Below are 17,004 nucleotides of genomic sequence, written 5' to 3' on the forward strand. Positions count from 1 at the left end.
TTTTTGCGAGTGGAAGACTGTGACCAGGGATCGGTGCTGGGACCCTTGCTGTTTTTAGTGGACATTAATGATTTAGAAGTGAATACAGCAGGTATGATAAGTAAGTTTGCAGATGACATGAAAATTGGTGGTATCATAAATAATAAGGAGGAAAGCCTCCGATTACAGGACGATATAGATGGGCTGGTAAGATGGGCGGAGCAGTGGCAAATGGAATTCAATCCTGAGAAGTGTGAGGCCTTGCATTTTGGGAGGACTAACAAGGCAAGGGAATATACAATGGATGGTAGGACACTAGGAAGTACAGAGGGTCAGACGGACCTTGGTGTACTTGTCATAGATCACTGAAGGCAGCAGCACAGCTCGATAAGCTGGTTAGGAAGGCATATGGGATAGTTGCCTTTATTAGCCGAGGCATATAATATAAGAGCAGGGAGGTTATGATGGAGCTGTATAAAATGCTAGTTAGGCCACAGCTGGAGTACTGTGTACAGGTCTGTGCACCACACTAAAGGAGGGATGTGATTGCCCCAGACAGGGTGCAGAGGAGATTCACCAGGATGTTGCCTGGGCTGGAGCATTTCAGCTATGAAGAGAGACTGAAAAGGCTAGGGTTGTTTTCCTTAGAGCAGAGAAGGCTGAGGAGGGACATGATTGAGGTATACAAAATTATGAGGAGCATTGATAGTTTAGATAGGAAGAAACTTTTTCCCTTAGCGGAGGGGTCAATAACCAGGGGGCATAGATTTAAGATAAGGGACAGGAGGTTTAGAGGGGATTTGAGGACATTTTCTTTCACTCAGAGGGTGGTTCGAATCTAGAAAACACTACCTGAAGAGGTGGTAGAGGCAGGGACCATCACAACATTTAAGAAGTATTTCAATGAGCACTTGAAATGCCATAGGATACAAGGCTACATCCCAAGTGCTGGAAAATGGGATTAGAATAGTTAGGTGCTTGATGGCCGGCACAGACACGATGGGCTGAAGGGCCTGTTTCTGTGCTGTATAACTCCATGACTCTATGACTTGCTTTTAAAATCCGGTCTGTATTCGGGTTTATTGTCCCTTCTATTTGACACTGTCTGTAACGGGCGGGTATAAAGCCCCATTCACAGCATTCTGTAACGGGACACATTCCAGCTCAATCTGTGTAAAGAAAACACATCACAGATTATAGATTGATGGCTGGTAACAGGAGCTGCCAAGGGAGCTAAACCTGAGCCCAGACTTCTGGTGTAAGAAGTAAAAGTGACATTAAGGTTGTTACACACCCAGCGGTTTACGGTTAATGAATTAATATTCCCCAATAAGTAAACAAACTGGAAAAAGAGAAACGAGTGACTGAAGACTGAGCCATTCCCTTTAAATCAGCTCTTACTGACCATAGTCTGGGAAGAGGCGGAACATGAACGGGTCAGACCAGAAAATGACAAAGGATCAGGGAGCAGTGTTCAGTTTAAATCACAAACAGTGAATCGGGAGACAAATATTCTGCTGGGTAGTGAAACTGCATTTCCCAGAAACTTACCACCGGATAGAAAAACGATTCAAAAATGGAATCACAATCTGCCGGAAAAATATTTAACATTAAAAGCCATAAATTCAAAATATCGTTCACAAACGAATTCATGATGCTCATGGCCCTGGAGGAGATGGTGGTGTCGGGGTGAACCTGCTTCATCACTTTGTTGATGTAGATGGAGTAACTCTCCTTCCTCGACTTTGACAACCCTTCCATCCCATTTTCCATACCATGTACATTTTACAGCAAACCCATATTTGGTGTATACAGCCCGAGGGGTTTCCCATGGGTCCAGCCCCTCAGTTCATTTTGGTGGGAGGACCTTACACAGAGGTCTTTCCCCATTGAGACTTTTCAGCGGCTGCCCCAAGCTTTAGTGCGCCCCATAGCACGTAGTCCTGGACCTCGGAATGTGCCAGTCTGCAACACTCGGTCGTGGACAACTCTTTCCACTGGAAGACGAGCAAGTTTCGAGCAGACCAAAGAGCGTCTTTCACTGAATTGATGGTCATTCAGCAGCAGTTGATGTTTATCTCGGTGTGTGTCTGGGAACAGCCCATAGAGCACAGACTCCTGTGTTACAGAGCTGCTTGAGATGAACCTCGACAAAAACCACTGCATCTCTTTCCACACCTGCTTTGCAAAGGCACATTCCAGAAGGAGGTGGGCAACTGTCTCTTCCCCACCACAGCCACCTCGAGGGCAGCGTGTGGAGGCTGTGAGATTCTGGGCATGCAGGAAAGATCTGACAGGGCAGGCCCTTCTCACCACCAGCCAAGCTACATCTTGGTGCTTGTTTGAAAGTTCTGGCGATGAGCTATGTTTCTATGTTCCTAACTTCACATGATCGGTGAGGCACAGCCTCAGGCCGACTTGGTGGGTGATGCAAATGGATATCACTGCTTCTGATCTTCACCAGAACAGAGAGTGAGATGTAATGTTGATCATAAAACAGACTGTGAGAGAATACAACAGAATAAAACACATGGAGAGACACTGTGGAATAACAAATCGATTTGATTGGAATGTTGAATTTTGATTGGAATGGATAAAACAGCAGAAACAGCAGGTTAAATTGGGATTCTCATCATTATATTGATCTGGGACAGAAAAGAGAAACTGATTGAAAGAAGGGAAGAAGGAAGAAAAGAAAGGATGGAACTGTTCACTTGTTTCAGTTTTTTCACTCGACCATCAATGCTGGATAAAAAAAAATTGCAAATAACAGAGAATTTCAACAAAAAGGGAGATTAAATACTGTCGAAACCTTGGATCGAAGGATGCCCCAACAGATCACCTGTTTAACTGTCTCCTCACTAGGGGATTTTAATCAGTGAGCAATATTATTCTCTTCTTTTCTTTTGTTAAATAAACCCAGAACTGTCACTTGGTGTTAATATCTGTGTTTCAAATCCTGAATAATAAAATTCTTGATATTTTTTGGACACATTTCCTGCTGAAAGAACTAAGAACTCTTTTCTAATTTACACAATACTATCTACACACTCATCAAGCCTCCTAAACTAGCATCCTTGGTGCTGCTCTCTCTTCTCCCAAACCTCATCTCATGTGACTGTTGCATCATCACTCTGACAGTGGGAGGGGTTGTTTCCACTGTTTATTTTATTTTTTATTCAGAGATACAGCACTGAAACAGGCCCTTCGGCCCACCAAGTCTGTGCCGACCAACAACCATCCATTTATACTAACCCTGCAATAATCCCATATTCCCTACCACCTACCTACACGAGGGGCAATTTACAATGACCTATTTATCTATCAACCTGCAAGTCTTGGGCTGTGGGAGGAAACCAGAGCACCCGGCAAAAACCCACACGGTCACAGGGAGAACTTGCAAACTCCACGCAGGCAGTACCCAGAGTCAAACCCGGGTCCATGGAGCTGTGAGGCTGCGGTGTTAACCACTGCACCACTGTGTCTTCAACATTAACCCTTTACATCCTTATATTACACTGTAAGTCAAAAAAAATGGTTAGAGGGAACTTCCTTCATTTATTGAAACATCAACAGCCGCCAGTTAAAAATCAACTCAATCCCATCAGAGAGAGAGAGAGAGAGAGAGAGACTGTCAGAGAACTTCCTGCATCCAGTCCTGACCCTGTCACACTCAGCAGCTGCTCACCCAGACCCCACTCTCATCAACACTGAACATTGTTACCGAGACCCTTCAAATACTGTTGATAAAAGGCAGAAAAGGTCAAAGTTAATCACAGCTGTATTGAGTAGAACAAGATTTAATATCTTCTCACTGTCTCTCGGTAACCACGAGACATAGGTTTTCTTATTTGGTTCCTTTTATTTTTCTTGTTCCTGATTGACTAATATTCCAAACCTTGGATCAATCCTCCTGCTTACCTCATGTCCCAGTCTCAGTTACAAGCAACACATAATGACACAAACACTCCGAAACATACAACATGGTCACACTTTCCTTCAGTGAGATTAATGTCGAGCTGTTTTCCAGGTTGAATGCAACTGTGAACAAATTTGTATCAAAGAAGTTGCCTTTGGACTATCAGCACTGAATTTCTGTATAAGGAGGAACAGCCATTCCAAACTCACATCCTTCACAAAGGCTGTTTTCTCCTGTGACTGAAATTCATCATGAAATTTGAATTCTAAGTTCAAGTGACACTGATGTAAATGTTGATATGGAAACTGATAAAGCCCATCACTAATGCAAAATAAGGCTTGGCTAGCAGTTGAACCCACAATCGCCTGTTTATTAGATAGGTGCTTTAACCAGCTAAACTACAGAGCCAGTTCACAAATGGTGCAACAATTGAAATCAGAGGTGGTTACTATTTATTCTTATACCACTTTTCCACAGGTCACAACAAAAATTTTAACTTTTCCCACTCACTGATAGAGTCAATCATATACTCTATTTTTCACAGAATAGAAGACACTGACCAGGTTTCTTTAATGAACAACAAAATTATCAGTTTCTTATCGAACAAGATTTAACTAGTCATGAATTAAAGTATAAATACTCAGGTGGAAATTTTAAAAGTTCCCTTTTTACCTGAACCGACTTTTAAAGTCCCTTTCTTACCTCAGCCTCACACACGCACACACACATACACTGGTTAACTGAAAAAAATAAAAGGGATTATTTTTTACAATTCAGAGCTCTGTTAAAGACAAAAAAAAAACCACTTGGACTGATTACTTGCTCATTTCTGAACAAAACAGCAGATGAGATATGTTGTTCCAAAACTGGCGTAAAGTTGAATTTCCGAGTTTACGTAGACAGGCCACTAGGGTCTTTTAGAACAGTTTTTTAGAGGCAGTGTTGAGAATTAATTTTAGCAGGCTTTCTTCAAAGACAGGAGATGAGATGAATTGACACAGTGAACTTCTCACAGTCTTTTAAAGATTTGCTGCAAAACAAGCTGGGTTGTGGTCTTCTCTCCTTCCTTGACACTTCTTCAGACTAACTTTATCAGCTGCTCACTCCAGAAGGTAAAATACACTGACTTCTACAAACAAAAGCTTGTGATTTTGTGAGCTATAGGTTATTGCAAGTCTCTCTGGCTGTGTTTTTTTCTGTTGATTTTGCACTCAGGTTCTTTCTGAATCCATGTGTTTGCAGATCTTTGTGAGTGAGAGACATGGAGATGTGCTTAAAGATTTCCCAATAAATTATTCATATCTCCGTCTTGCTCCGAACTTTGTACAAACACATTAATGTGGGAATCACACATATCAAGCCATCAAACCTTTCCACAAAACATTGAAAGATGACAGTGTATATTGTGAAGAGGTTCCATTTATTCAGACACATCTGGTGTAAAAGTATCAGTGATCGAGAAGTGACTCACACAGGTAATGTATTTGTATATTATATTCATGATCTAATGATGTAAATAAACAATTCCTTGCACTTGCCACGCTTGGTGTATATTTTCTCTGCTGATGCCCCCTGAATATCTTTGAGAAAATGGTGATGAGGATGAGATAAAAGTCTGTAAATATAGGCAGCAAACAGCAGCAGGGACTGAAGTGAACAAGATCAGCCAGCTCCTGGTGACCGACCTGTTCGGATGGTGGAGAGTTTGGGTGGATTGTGTGAAGCCTGGGCCACACACTGTCTCCTCAGTTGAATGAGATGTTGCAGGTTCTTGGTGTGCATCAGATTCAAAGTGATTATTTGGGACAATATGGCTGAACTCATGGGATACATCGGAAGGCTGGGAACATATGAAAGGGCTCGAGAACGATGTAGTTGATATATTGAAAGAATGGACATGTTTTTCAGAGCTAATAACATATTGGAATGTGAAGATGAAAATATAGAGGTCAAGACTCAGAATAAGGCAATTCTTGAGGGCAAGAAAGCAATTTTGCGAATGGAAATTAGCCTGGAAGTGTATGACATGCTAACAAAGCTTCCTGCTCCTATCAAGGCAAAAGATGTGCCATTCAAAACAATCATCACCAAGTTGGAGGAACATTTTAACCCTAAGCCACTAGAGATCACGGCAAGCTAGAAATTTGGAACCAGAAATCAGAAAAGTAGTGAAACAGTTGGTGAGTACATTGTGGCACTGAAGAATTTATCACGACATTGCAACTTTGGCACATTCTTAGACCGTGCATTATGAGACAGATTTGTGCTTATATTGGTGGATGAGAAAAGATACTAAACACACAAAATCCTACATTTGAGCTAACGTGTAAGATTGCTCTTTCCATGGAAATAGCATCAAAGACTGCTCGGGAATTTCATCCTGTGCCAGTGATAATAACACACTTCAGGGGAACTTCAAAAAACTAGTAAAATGGGCTTTCACATGGCAGATAAAATTTACACAGAGAATTGTGAAGAGATACAATTTGGGAGGAAGAATAAGGAGAGGCCATATAAATGAAATGGTACTATTCTAAAGTGGGTGCAGGAACAAAGTGACAATGTACACCAATATTAGAAGGTTTGAAAAGGCTTCTAAGAGAAAACAGGACATTTGGCTTTATTAATAGAGGCATAGAGTAAAAGTAAATAAGTTATGATAAACCTTTATAAAATACTGGGTCTGAATGGCCTATTCCTGCACCTCCACAGAAAGCTTCCATTCCAGGTTTACACACACTCGTCAGGATCACTCTCCACAGATCCCACCACTCCAGGCTCGGACACCCTCTTCAGGATCACTCTCCATAGATCCCACCACTCCACGCATGGATATCTCCCTCACGATCAGATCACAGGTCCTTAGTCCTACCACATCCAGTCATGAATGGAGGTGGACAGATGAGATGAGGAGGCTCCAAAAACATCCCCATCCTCAATGATGCTGGAGCCAAAGCTGAAGCATTTCTAACAATCTTCTGTCAGAAATTGCTCAGTGGATGATTCATCTCGGCCTCCTGAGGTCCCCAGCATCACAGTTTCCAATCTTCAGCCAATTTGATTCACTCCACATGATAGTAAGAAACAGCTGAAGTCACTCGATACAGCAAAGACTATGGGCCCTAACAACATCGCGGTTCCAGTACCGAAGATTTGTGCTCCAGAACTAGCTGCGCCCTCAGCCAAGCTGTTCCAGTTGAGCTACAACACAGGCATCTACTGGACAATGTGGAAAATTGCCCAGGTGTGCCCTGTCCGTAAAAAAAAGCAGGACAAATCCAATCTGACCAATTGCCGCCCCATCAGTCTACTACCAATCATCAGCAAAGTGATGGAAGATGTCACCAACAGTGCTATCAAGCACCAGACACTTAGAATTCCTTAGGAACTTTTTTCCAATTATTTCTGAGGACCTGCTCACCGATGCTCAGTTTGGGTTCCGCCAGGGCCACTCAGTTCCTGACCTCATTATGGCCTTGGCCCAAATATGGGCAAAAGAGCTGAATTCAGGAGGTGAGATGAGGTAACAGTGACTGCTCTTGCCAAGGGCATCAAGGAGCCCTTGCAAAATTGAAGTCAATGTCAATCAGGGGAAAACTCTCCACTTGCTGGAGTCATACCTAGCGCAAAGGAATCTGGCAGCTCAAAACTGGGCATCCATGAGGCACTGTGGGCCATCAGCAGCAGCAGAATTGTATTTAAACACAATATGTTACCTCATGGCCTGGCATATCCCTCACTCTACCATTACCATCAAGCCAAGGGAACAATAGTGGTTCAATGAAGTGTGCAGGAGGGCATGTCAGGAGCAGCACCAAGCAGACCTAAAAATGAGGTGTCAACCTGGTGAAGCTACAACACAGGATTACTTGCATGTCAAACAGTGGAAGCAGCATGCAATAGACAGAGCTAAGTGATCTCACAACCAACAGATCAGATCAAAGCTCTGCAGTCCTGCCACATCCAGTCCTGAATGGTGGTGGACAATTAAACAATTAACAGGAGGTCAAGGCTCCACAAATATCCCCATCCTTAATGATAGGGGAGACCAGTATATCAGTGCAAAATACAAGGTTGAATCATTTACAACCATCTTCAGCCAGAAGTATCAAGTAGATGATCCATCTTGGCCTCCTCCTGATGTCCCCAGCATCACAGATGCGAATCTTCAGCTAATCCAATTCACTCCGCATGATATCAAGAAATGGCTGAAGGCACTGGATACTGACAACATCCCGGCTGTAGTGCTGAAGACTTGTGCTCCAGAACTAGCCGCACCGCCAGCCAATATGTTCCAATACAGCTACAACACTGGCATCTACCCGGAAATGTGGAAAATTGCCCAGGTATGTCCTGTATACAAAAAGCAGGACAATCCAACCCTGTGAATTACTGCCCCATCAGCCTTCTCTTGATCATCAGTAAAGTGATGGAAGGTGTCGTTGACAGTGCTATCAAGCAGCACTTACACAGTCATAACCTGCTCACCGATGCTCAGTTTGGGTTCCGCCAGAGCCACTCAGTTCCTGACATTTATATGGCCTTGGCCCAAATATGGATAAAAGAGCTGAATTCAGGAGGTGAGGTGAGGTAACAGTGACTGTTCTTGCCAAGGGCATCAAGGAGCCCTTGCAAAATTGAAGTCAATGTCAATCAGGGGGAAACTCTCCACTGGTTGGAGTCATACCTCGCGCAAAGGAATATGGTGATGGTTGTTGGTGGCCAATCATCTCAGTCCCAGAACATTGCTCAAGAGTTCCTCAGGGTCACGTCCTAGGCCCCAACCATCTTCAGCTGCTTCATCAGTGACCTTCCCTGTATCATAAGGTCAGAAGTGGGGATGTTCACTGATGATTGCAAAATGTTCAGTCGCATTAGCAACTCCTCAGATACTAAAGCAGTCCATGTCCACATTTGGAGAGACCGGGACAGCATTGGGCTTGGGCTGATAAGTGGCAAGTAACATCAACAGCAGAAAAAGGTGGCTCTGTGGCGCAATGGATAGCGTGTTGGACTTCTAAATGATGAGGAAAAATGATATTCAAAGGTTGTGGGTTCGAGTCCCACCAGAGTCAGATTTTATGGTGGCACAAGTGGTGCAGTGGTTAACATCACAGCTCCAGCGACCTGGGTTTGTTACTGGGAACTGCCTGTGCGGAGTTTGCAGGTTCTCCCGGTGACCGTGTGGGTTTTTGCAAATCATGTGAGGATTCATATGCAGTAGAGAAACAAGCAGAATGCAGAAAGTGCAGAGGAGAGCTGAAAAAGGATTTGAGATCAGCAAGAGAGTGTATGAGAAAAGATTAGCAGGTCACATGACTGGGAACACTGAAGGCTTTTACCAACATATGGACAGTCAATGAAAGGGTGGGTCAATTAGAGATCCTGTGGAGGCAGAGGGTGTGGCTGAGGTACTAATTAAGTACATTTCATCTGTCATCACAAAATAAGTGGATGCTGCAAATGTCACAGTAAAGGAGGAGGTTGTGGAGAATTTGGAGGGGATGAAAATAGATAAAGAGGAGACAATTACAAGGTTGCCAGTGCTCACAATAGAAAGGTCACCCGGTCTGGATGGGCTGCATCCTGGGTTGCTGAGGGAAGTAAGGGTGGAAATAGCGGAGACTCGAACCACAATCCTTCAATCCCCCTTTCTATGGGAATGATGCCAGAGGACTGGAGGATGCAGGTAAGCTTAGGTAGTTCGATCTCAGTTTAACTTGACCATTTTTATCATGTATCCATTGCAATAACTAACAAGGTTAAAAAAGCTATTTTATAATTAACACATGACCAAAGGAGCCATTTTGTGTTCAGTACTAACGTTTATATCCTGTATAATTAATGAGTAGCTACCCATCCTGAAACAGATGATTGTAAAAGTAATGAACCTTGATTGAGTTATAATTAATGAATCAATAAACATTTTAGAGAGAATGGGTTTTCATTTAAAGTTTGTTCAATCTAATTACTGTGAGTTTCTGTGTCTTTGTGGGAAAGGGCAGTTTCAGCGAAATGTATTCAAACAATGGACCTTTCTAGGACCCCTGATGAAACCCATGGTCTGGTACATCGTGACCTTCAGGAGTCTCGATTTAATGAATAGGAAACTTGTTTCAGATCAGATTGGGAGACAGTGTGAAACCACTCCATTGTACTCATGTCTGAGATTCTGAGGACAGGTGGCTCTTAGTGGAAGACATCATTAAGAACTAATTAAATGTACCTAGCAACAGATAGGAGCAATTATTATTTTACAAGGCGGTGTGATGGCCATCCAGGGGTTAAAAGTAGGGATCTTGTAAGGTTTCAGTGTGCAGGAACACTAGAAGATCTCAGGGGTAAAGGCTCAGATCATCAACCAAGTTCTCCACCTGACGAGGGATCTAGACTGGACAAAGAGAACCGTGACACTCTGAGACCAAGCTCGGCCAGTCCACACACCTGCTAGAGCTGTAAAGTTATATTGTCCAAGTTTGTTAAATATGATTTTACTTTCAATTATTAAGTACTATTTTACTCTCAATAAATGTTCAGGACTTATTAATCAATTATCCTGTTGCCTTAATTGGTTAAAGTCATAACCAAAGAGATTGTCCACAATAGACTTTCCAGAATTAAAAGATACATCTGCAAGGATTGCTAATTTTACAGCCCTGTTTAAAAAGAGAGATAAACCCAGGAACTACAGACCAGTTAGTCTAAAGTCGGTGGTGGGGAAAATTTTAGAGACAATTATCCAGGAAAAAATTAACTGTCACTTGGTAGAACATGGGCTAATAAATGACAGCCAGTACAGATTGGTTAACAGAAGATTGTGTCTGAAATAATTAATTAATTTCTTTGATGAAGTTTCACAGAGAGTTGACCAGGGTGGTGAGGTTGATGGTGTGTGTCTGGACTTCAAAATTGTGTTTGAAAAAGTACCATAAAATAGACTTGTTAACAAAATTGGAGCAGATGGGATTAAAGGGGCAGTGGCAGCGTGGATACAAAATTGGCTGAGGGACAGAAAGCATAAAGTAGGGTGAATGCTTGTTTTTCAGAATGGAGGGACTAATACAGTAATGTCACTGTTGTTGCAGTGTGTGCAGTGTCTGACCCTGAGCTGTCCGAGGGAGGGGGCTGTTTGTGATGTTCCTGTGAGGTGCATTATCATCAGGGTATCTCTCTGAGCTGTCACAGGGATGGGGCAGTGTGTGATATCCTTGTGCATGTCATGCAGTCCCACTGGCTTGCGGTTCCATCCTGATGCCAAGAAACAGAGCCCCATCGATGGGCAAAAAGTCTCACTTCTCTTTGGGTGTCTTGAGAGAAAAGCAGGGTTAGCGAGTAAACCTGGACAGTAAATCCGGAGTGGAGTCCTGGAGGCGGTTACCTGTTACTTATCAGGCAGTTTTCCAGCAACTCCTGTAGCAGAGCTGGTACCAAACAGTACTGGTTTTTCCCTTTCCTTTGGACAATACTAGCAATGCTGAGAGGGGTCCTGATGCTCAGGGTCTCCATACTATTTGCCCAGGAGAGGACACTCCAGCTTTGTGGTTAAACATTAACACAACATGGGAAGAAACAGTTACCGATTATAAGCTCTCATTCAATTGGTGTAGAGTATGAGCACCAGGGGTGACTTCCGACAGTGGGAGAGAACATCAGATCTCATTGGATAACTACCATGTACTCCAAGCTGGGCAGCCCCCAGTCAGTTAGTTGCTATCCTGCCACGACCTGCATACTTCAATGGGTGCTTGGAGCTTAGAGAGTCATTTCTCAACAGGTGGATGGATAATCTATGCACCAGGCAAGACAAACTCAACACAGAAGACACCAGTCCTTCGCATCACAAGCTGGAATGTAAGGACCATGTGTCCTGGCCTCACCGACAACCTTCTGCAGGTTGAAGACACACACAAGACAGCTGTGATGGACAAAGAACTCACAAGACTCAATGTGGACATTGCTGTGCTGCAAGAAACTAGACTCGTTCAAAGTTGGTCCCTCAAAGAGAAACACTACACCTTCTTCTGGCAGGGGAAAGCCCAAGAGGCAACTCGTGAGCATGGAGTGTGTTTCACAGTAAAAAACACGGCACTTGCGATGAGTGAAACACCCACAGTAGGCTCAGAGAGACTTCTTACTTTTCACTTGTCAATAAGCGTGGGCCCAGTTAATCTCATGTGCATCTATGTGCCGACACTCACCTCCACCCCAGATGTCAAGGATCAATTCTATGTGACACTTGACACTGCCATCAGTAGAATTCCCAGCACTGAGGGACTGTACCTTCTAGGAGATGTCAACGCAAGCTTGGATACTGACTATAGCTTGGCCAATGAGCATAGAGCACCAGGGGATTGGCAAGATCAACAAAAATGGACAGAGGTTGCTGGAGCTCTGCTGTCACCATGGACTCTGTGTGATGAACAGCTACTTCCAGGTCAAGCTGTGCTACAAGGTTTCCTGGAGACATCCGAGATCATGCCACTGGCACCAGCTAGACCTTATCATCACCAGACGTAGCACCCTCAGCAGTGTCCTCATCACGCACAGCTATCACAGCGCTGACTGTGACACTGACCACTCCCTGGTGTGTAACAAGGTCAGGCTTCAGACAAGGAAGCTTCATCCATCCATGAAGAAAGGTCGTCCTCTGATCAACACTTGCCGAACCACTGATCCAGAAAGGACCCAGGAGTTCCTCAACATCCTCGATCAGGCTCTTTCAAACAACAATGCACTCACTGTGTATGGGAAAAGAGATGGGAGGAATGCTGACTGGTTTGAGGCTTATTGGACTGAAATAGAGTCAGTTATTGCAACTAAGAGGAGAGCCCTCATGAACTACAAACCAGTCCCCAGCAAACAACATCTAGATGCTCTCAGAGCTGCCAGAAACAAGTCTCTGCAGACTGCTCGGCCCACCTCCTTCTGAAATGTGTCTTTGCAAAGCAGGTGTGGAAGCGATGCAGTGGTTTTTGTCGAGGTTCATCCCAAGCAGCTCGGTAACTCAGGAGTCTGTGCTCTACGGCTGTTCCCAGGGACGCACACTGAGACAAACATCAACTGCTGCTGGAACACTATCAATTCGGTGAAAGACGCCCTTTGGTCTGCCCGAAACTTGCTGGTCTTCCAGCGCAAAGAGTTGTCCACCACCGAATGTTGCAGACTGGCACATTCCAAGGTCCAGGACTACGTGCTGAGGGACGCACTAAAGCTTGGGGCAGCCGCAGCAAAGGCTCAATGAGGAAAGACAACTGTGTAAGGTCCCCCCACCAAGCTGAACTGAGGAGCTGGATCCATGGGAAACCCCTCGAACTGTATCGGGAAAATTTTCATTTGCTGTAAAATGTAAAAATGTATATGGCATGACAAATGAAATGGAAGGGTTGTGAGGCAACTCATGATTGTATTGAAGGAAACTGATCTCCCTTGTGCTGTTTGCATTTTTTGACTTGGTGCTGTTTGAAACTGTTCGGTCATATATGTTTTACAGATTTTTTATGAATAAAGTATATTTTGGAAATTAAAAAAAACTGCTCGGCACTGCACCAATCAATACTGGTTAAAACTCTGCGGCAGCATACAATCTGCTGCTGAATCCGGGGATGCTAGAGGGATGTATGAAGGAATTAAGAAAGCAATGAGAGCAGCAGTAACTAAATCAGCACCTTTGAAGACAAAGACAGGGGTGATCATCACTGAACCTAACAAGCAGATGGAAAGGTGAGTGGAGCATTACCTTGAACTCTACATAACGGAGAACACTGTCATTGAAGTGGCTCTCAGCGCCATTCCAGACTTCCCTGTCATGGAGGAGCTGGATAGTGACCCCACCATAATAGAGCTCAACAAGGCCATTGACCGTCTTGCCAGTGGTAAAGCCCCGGGAAATGATGGTATTCCACCTGGAATCATCTAAAGTGGAAAAGCGGCTCTGCTGTAGCATCTCCATTAACTTCTGTGTCTCTGTTGGAAGGAAAGATCTGCGCCTCAAAACATACGTGATGCAAATATTGTCACCTTGTACAAAAATAAGGGGGAATCGCAGTGACTGCAGAAATTACCGAGGCATCTGCTTGCTAAGTATTGTGGGGAAGGTCTTTGCTCACATTGCTCTGACCAGATTGCATCACATATCTATCCTGAGTCTCAGTGCAGCTTCAGAGCTGGTAGATTGACAGTTGACATGGTTTTCTCACTTCGGCAGTTACAGGAGAAGTGCTGTGAACAGTAGAGACCACTCTACATTGTCTTTATAGACATCACCAAGGCCTTGGATCTTGTCAGCAAAGAAAGACTCTTCAAACTGCTATGGAAACTAGGCTGCCCTCCTGAACTCTTGGGCCTCACCGCTTCTTTCTACGAAAACATGCACAGTTCCGTCAGTTACAATGGAGCAACATCAGATGCTTTCACGATCAGCAGTGGGATAAAGCAGGTTGCGTCCTGGTGCCAACTCTCTTCGGAACATAGGAGGAGGCCATTCAGCCTGTCCAGCCTGCTCTGTCATTCAATGATCATGGCTGATCATCTACCTCAACACGGCTTTCCCATGCTATCCCCATATCCCTTGAAGTCATGAGTATCAAGATTTCTATCAATTTCTGTCTTGAACATGCTCAATGATTGAACTTCCACAGACCCCTGGGGTAGAGAATTCCAAAGATTCACCACCCTCTGAATGAAGAAATTCCACCCATCTCAGTTTTAAATGGCCTATCCCTTATTCTGAGACTATGTCTCCTGGTTTTGGACTCACCAACCAGGGCAAACATCCTGTCTACATCCACACTGTCACACCCTGTAAGAATATTGCAAGTTTCAATGAGATCACCTCTCACTCTTCGAAACTTTAAGGAATACAGGCCCAGTTTCTTCATAAGACAATCCCACTATCCCAGGGATTCATCTGGTGACCCTCTGCTGCACTCCCTCTATGGCAAGTATATCCTTCCTTAGATAAGGAAGCCAAAACGGGACACAATACTCCAGCGCGGTCTCACCAAGGCTCTGTACAATTGCAGCAAGACATCTTTACTCCTGTACTCAAGACCCTTTGTGTGAAGGCCAACATACCATTTGCCTTCCTAATTGATCGCTGCACCTGCATGTGAGCTTTTAGTGTCTCATGAACAAGGACACCCAGGTCCCTTTGGACATTAACACTTCTTAAGCTCTCACCATTTAATAAATATTCTATCTTTCTGTTTATTCTACCAAAGTGGATAACTTCACATTTATTCACATTATATTCCATCTGTCATGTTCTTTCCCATTCACTTAGCCTCTCCAAGACCCCTGGAAACCTCCTTGTAACCTCCTCACAGCTCACATCCTTTATAATTGGCATATTCTTCTCCATGCTGCTATTTTACAGTTTCAGTGACTCAGATGGGGGTGTCCACCTGCATACCAGAGCTGACGACAAGCTGTTCAACTTGGCAAGACTGCACGCCATGACCAAAGTGGGTAAATTCCTAGTCCATGAGTTGCTGTTTGCTGATGATGCTGTGCTAACATCCCAAAATGAAGTTCACTTGCAGCATCTTGTATAAGATCCCCGCACAGTGCCCCCGCGTTGGCTGTGGTGGGGAAGAGACGGTCGCCCACCTCCTCCTGGAATGTGCCTTTGCAAAGCAGGTGTGGAAAGAGATGCAGTGGTTTTTGTCAAGGTTCATCCCAAGCAGCTCTGTAACACAGGAGTCTGTGCTCTACGGGCTGTTCCCAGGGACGCACGCCGAGACAAACATCAACTGTGCTGGAGGACTATCAATTCGGTGAAAGACGCCCTTTGGTCTGCCCGAAACTTGCTGGTCTTCCAGCGCAAAGAGTTGTCCACCACCGAATGTTGCAGACTGGCACATTCCAAGGTCCAGGACTACGTGCTGAGGGACGCACTAAAGCTTGGGGCAGCCGCAGCAAAGGCTCAATGGGGAAAGACCACAGTGTAAGGTTCCCCCACCAAGCTGGACTGAGGGGCTGGAACCATGGGAAGCCCCTCGAACTGTATCGTTAATATTCTCAATTGCTGTAAATGTAAAACTGTAATTGACATGACAATTGTGAAACGGAAGGGTTGGGAAGAAACTCATGACAGTATTGAAGGAACTGATCTCTTTTGCAATGTTTGTATTTTTTCGTGCTGTTTGGAAACTGTTTGGCAATGTAATTTTTACAGATTTTTATGAATAAAGTATATTTTGGAAAAAAAAAAAATCTTGTATAAGATCGAGTGTAGTATCTGTTCTTATCAGTGCTTATTTGATTGAGAAGAGACCATGATCATTGCCTTTTGATCCTGGGGAAGCTTTGAGTAAAATGGCTATAACCAATTTTCGAGCTTCGGGCCAGGGAGTGCGCAACACCGTTCGGGTGGTCGTGAAGGACAAGGAAGGAGATGCACCGGTCGATCGCACCTTCTTCATCAAGAAAATTCTCTTCGATTGCTGCGGATTTCAAGCGACGGACGTCTTCTGCCTGCAGGATTTCCCCAGCAGTGGATACTTCGACGTGACGTTCCGGAACGTGGCGGGATGCATCAAGTTCCTGAAGGCGTTCAAGGAGAAAGGGGACCGGGCGCCACTGTCGATCCTCACAGCGGAGCCGCTCTTCACGCTTCCGTCACAACGGGACCGGGTGGTGACGATTCACCTCTACAACCCCCATGTTCCGGTGGTGGATGTACTCACCTTTCTCGCCAGGTACGTCGAGGTGGCCGGCAGCAGCACTGATGTCAAGGACCCCTTTGGGATCTGGACCAGCAAGCGGCAGGTCAAGGTGACCTTGAAGGTAGATCCCAGTGGAGCCATCATCCACCCTCCCTCCAGCTTCGCTATCGGGGGAAGTCGAGGCTTCTTGGTCTACGCTGGGCAGCCCAGAGTTTGCCGCACCTGTGGCAAATCTGGTCACATGGCAGCCAACTGCAGCACGGTTGTTTGCAAGAACTGCAAGGAGGAAGGCCATCAGACCAAGGACTGTAAGCAGACTAAGTGTTGCAACTTGTGCGGTGCGGCAGGCCATCTCTACAAGACCTGTCCCAAACGTTGTCTCAGCTATGCTCAGGCGGCAAGGTCCAAGGAATGGCCGGGCGAAGGTTCGACGAAGGCGTC

General features: G+C 44.7%; 1 non-coding gene across 1 annotated transcript; it reads left to right on the forward strand.

The window, feature by feature from the left end:
• Nucleotides 1–8,881: 8,881 nt before the first annotated feature.
• Nucleotides 8,882–8,973, forward strand: trnar-ucu (transfer RNA arginine (anticodon UCU)). The gene is given in 2 exon segments: nt 8,882–8,918; nt 8,938–8,973. It is a non-coding gene; the product is annotated as a tRNA-Arg (tRNA).
• Nucleotides 8,974–17,004: the final 8,031 nt, after the last annotated feature.

Source organism: Heterodontus francisci, chromosome 35, assembly GCF_036365525.1.
Source record: "Heterodontus francisci isolate sHetFra1 chromosome 35, sHetFra1.hap1, whole genome shotgun sequence".
Lineage (NCBI taxonomy): Eukaryota > Metazoa > Chordata > Chondrichthyes > Heterodontiformes > Heterodontidae > Heterodontus > Heterodontus francisci.